At 47.2% G+C, this 4234-nt stretch overlaps 1 protein-coding gene across 3 annotated transcripts in view; it reads right to left on the bottom strand.

Moving 5' to 3' along the window:
• The window catches only part of USP8 (ubiquitin specific peptidase 8), a 65737-nt gene extending 61527 nt beyond the window's left edge, over window positions 1–4210 (bottom strand). For 2 of the 3 annotated variants that reach the window (XM_006756008.2, XM_006756009.2), the window contains exon 1: window positions 4062–4210. The gene's annotated coding sequence lies outside the window, so the exon portion shown is untranslated. The remainder of the gene's footprint in view (window positions 1–4061) is intronic. The other variant, XM_015558933.1, reaches the window with a different exon arrangement.
• Between the last annotated feature and the right edge of the window lie 24 nt (window positions 4211–4234).

Genomic DNA, 4234 nt, shown 5'->3' on the forward strand with positions numbered 1-4234 from the left:
CAATCCACAAATTCTTTGACATTCTTTCCTTCAAAAGATAGGGATCTATCATCCAATGGGAGGAGGGCTCTGACTGCTCTGACCAATAGAGAATGTTGGAAGTAATGCTGTACCAATTTCTGCGTTCAGGCTTTAAGAGACAGCCTTCACTTCCTGTCTCTTCAATCATTTGCTCTTGGAACTCAGCCTTCATAATCGTGACAAATCTGAGCCACATGAAGAGTCTACATGCAGGCACTCCAGTTGGCATCTCCAGCTAACTCCCAGCCAACATTAACTGTCATTTATGCAAATGAACTATATTGGATGTCCAGCCCAGTGGAGATTTCAGATGACTACAAGTGCATGAAACCCCAAGCAAGAACCAACCAGCTGAGTCCAGTCAGTCCAGAGAAACAAGGGAAAATAAATTGTAGTCTTAAGCCATTTTGTGTTAAAACAATTTGTTATAGAGCAATAGGTAACTGGAACAATAACCAAGATTTGAAGAACTAATAAGTCTTTCTTATTTGTAATACTAGAGGCCTGGTGCATAAAATTCGTGCACTGGGGTGGTGGGGGAGGGGGGGTCCCTTAGGCCAGCCTGCACCCTCTCCAATCTGGGACCCCTTGGGGGATGTCTGACGACCGACAGAAATCCTTCTCACAATCTGGGACTGCTGGCTCCCAACTACTCACCTGCCTGCCTGCCTGCTTGATTGCCCTTAACCACTCCCCTGCCAGCCCGATCACCACCAACTGCCCTCATATGCCGGCCTGATCACCCCCAACTGCCCTCGCCTGCCAGCCCGATCGCCCCCAACCTCCCTACCCGGCTGGCCCGATCACACCCAACTGCCCTCCCCTGCCAGCCCCGTCACCCCTAACTGCCCTCCCCTGCAGGCCTGGTTACCCCCAACTGTCCTCCCCTGCTGGCCTGGTCACCCCTAACTGCCCACAACTATCCTCCCCTGTTGGCCATCTTGTGGCCACATGGGGGCGGCCATCTTGTGCGAGGGTGTGATGCTCAATTTGCATATTACCACTTTATTACATAGGATTAGCAACTCATATTTAATGGACATTACTAGTATTTTCCTTTCATGTCCACCAAAATAAGTATTTTCATTTATAAAAATTTATAATAAAGTATAATGCTAGAACCAGGGGAGCAATGAGCAGTGGCAGCTCATCCCAGGGCAACCCCCTGAACATGTCTCCAAGGCCCCCTTTTCTCTGACTTCCCACTGAGACAAAGCAACCCAGCCTAGGCCCTCCTGTTGCTTCTTCTATACCCGTCCTTGTTTCACTGTCCTAAGTGTGTTTTTGAGGCAGTCTATAACTTGTTGCTTGCTTTTCTAACAAAATAATTACACACAAAAATTTTTTTACTTAACAAACTGCGTACTGCATAGAAATCTCTAAGACATATGCCAGGGACCGCACATTTTTGGGCAAATTGCAGGTTATTTAAATCATCATAATGCACTTTAGGTGTTGTTTTTTCAATAATTATAACATTTTTATTTACAAAAACAATTAAACAATTAAAGTTCTTAGTACTTTTTTAATGTATGGTACTGCATAAAACATTTTCCTCTATGAAGAGGAACCAAACAAAATTTACATAAGTATCTAGATTCGCTCCTTTTTCCATGGGTGTGAAAAACGAGAACACTCGTGAGTGGTCCTTAACAGACGGCGCACGAAACACAAGAAAACTCCTGAGCGGTACGAAATGTGTTAAGAGAAGAAAAAAAATAAAAATATATATATATATATATAAAACCCTGGTATGCAAATAGATCAAACGGCAGAACAAACGAACAACCGGTAGCTATGACGTGCGCTGACCACCAGGGGGTGTATGCAGAACATGGCGAGCATCAGCAGCAGGCAGCAGAGTGCAGAACATGGCAGGTGTCAGCTGCGCAGGATGGTGGAGCAGGTGAGCGGGGCCAGGCGCCAGACCAAGTCGGGGCACCAGTCACTGTCATCAGGGCAAGCCTCTGGTGGTTACTAAAAATTCTTTGCTCCTGTGCTCCACGGTCCCACCCAACGCTTGCACCTGCTGCCGGCGCTTGGTGCCAGCCTGATCACTTGGTCCTGGCAGCTGGTGTAAGCAGTGGCTGCTGGCCTGATCGCCCCTCAGGGCTTCTCCACCTCCCCCTGCTCCTGGGGGTAATCGGGGCCAGCAGCCGCTACTCACACTGGCTGATGGCGCCAGGCCCGCTTGCATTTGCTGCTGGTGCCAGCCTCAATAGCTCCGTGCTGTCAGCAGGTGTGAGAAGGGCCACGTGCCATCAGCGCATGGGAGTGGCGGCAGCGGGAGCAGGGCTGCCAGCAGATAGGGGCTGGGTGGGAGGGAGGGGGGAGAGCCATGGCAGGAGGGGCTGGGTAGGGACATGGAGGATGGGCTAAGACCCACCCCTGTCCCCACCACAGCCTTTCAGCCAACAGTTCCTTTCAAAGTGCACAAATTCGTGCACTGGGTCGTGTGTGTGTGTGTGTGTGTGTGTGTGTGTGTGTGTGTGTGTGTACAGTGTCCCCAAAAAAGTAAACACTTTAACAGCTGATAGCTCAATTTTGAAAAATGAAATGTATTTTAATAAGCAATGCCTTTATAATTATTCGAAGTGTTTGTATACATTTTCTTGGGACAACTTATACATATAATGCTGGAAATTTTATGGAAAAAAAATTGAATGTGCTGGATTTATTTTCCAACTGTCATACTTCACAAATGTCTTTCTTGTTCTTTCCATTATGTTCACATTAATAAACAAATGACCATAATGATAAAGTTCAAGTAAATATATATAAAAAATCAAGGCTAGAAAGACAGGTTTAAAATATTTTCTGTCAGTTTTTCTCATGCATTGTTTCTCAAAAAATACAATACATACCTAAGTGCAATTAATGCATATTTATGTCATTAATGACAGGTTGTTGCTGTTTACAATTATAAGGTCCTTACTATCTAATTTTAAAGGTGCATTTAATGTGTCAAAAGGAAATGCACATTTAAGGCAATCATAGCAATATGATGAAGACAAAGCACAACCTACATCACCTTTCACATAAACTGGTCCAAGTGCTATGGAGTCATAAGAAACTATCTGAATCCATCATGAAAGGCATTCAACGACTTAAAAAAAAATCTGTTGAAATGCAAAATCTGCTTACACAGCAAAGCCACAGAGCAAACCTAGAAGAGGAACACATCTTTAACAAGTAATCACTTCACAATTTCAAGTGCTACAACAGAAACTATACAAACTAAGGATGCTTGCAGATTCAGAAAGAGTAACATCCATTAGTGCAGAATCCCTTTCATCTTAAATTCTCTGAGCTCTTAACAAATATTAAATCCCTTTGGCTCTGCAACACCTGTCTTCAGGTAAACATTTTGTTAGTGATTAAGCGACCTGCCTCAAGGTCACAGAATGAACCGGCGGCACAAAATAAACCCAGAAGAGTGGTCTGCAGTTTTATGCATAAATGAATATCACTGCGATTCAGGTTTCTGAGAATTTCCAAGGTGGAGTGGAGGTGAAATTCACTTGTCCCACGACGCTAGGGGAGGCCACATTTTAAGAAAGAAAAGCTTTTACTTGAGGTAAGTCACAGTTCTAATTCTGATGAGCTTAGAGGTTCTTTAAATTCATACTCGGACTTCGCTAAAATCACGTTTGGGACCGGGAAGGGATGGCGAAATACCCTGAGGGGTTACAGTCAGGCCGGGGATTGTAGTTCGTTCGCAGAAAACGGAGAAAACGGAAGCGAGAGGCAGTCTATCAAATTCGGGTCTGAGTGTACACGAAGGGGGAGGAATGGTCAAGGCCACCTTGTAGGACCGGAGAGCCGGAATCCACACCAAACTCGCCGGGCAGCCGTCGCCGGGCAGCGGGGGAAAGTCGAGGTTGCGCCCTCCCTCCGAAAGCCCATTCTAAGTTCGGGGGGTCCCACCCCCTCCGCCGTCAGGGCGCGTCTCCCGGGTGACCAGCAGCCGGAGGAAGGGAAGGGGGTTCCCCGCGGACGGCTGGCGGGGAACAAAGGCCAGGACCCAGACCCGCACTCACCTTGGCGCCAGGCGCGCTTCACTACCGCCGGCCTCCTCGCCCAAGGCCCATCTCCCACCAACCTCAGGAGCAAACAGCCTTCGCCATCCCGACGAAGATAGCCCAGCTCATCCCCCTTTCCCAGTTTGCACTGCGCTGCGACGCGTCTCGCCTCTGACGCCACGGAGGGCGGG

Source organism: Myotis davidii, unplaced genomic scaffold, assembly GCF_000327345.1.
Source record: "Myotis davidii unplaced genomic scaffold, ASM32734v1 scaffold132, whole genome shotgun sequence".
Taxonomy (NCBI): Eukaryota; Metazoa; Chordata; class Mammalia; order Chiroptera; family Vespertilionidae; genus Myotis; species Myotis davidii.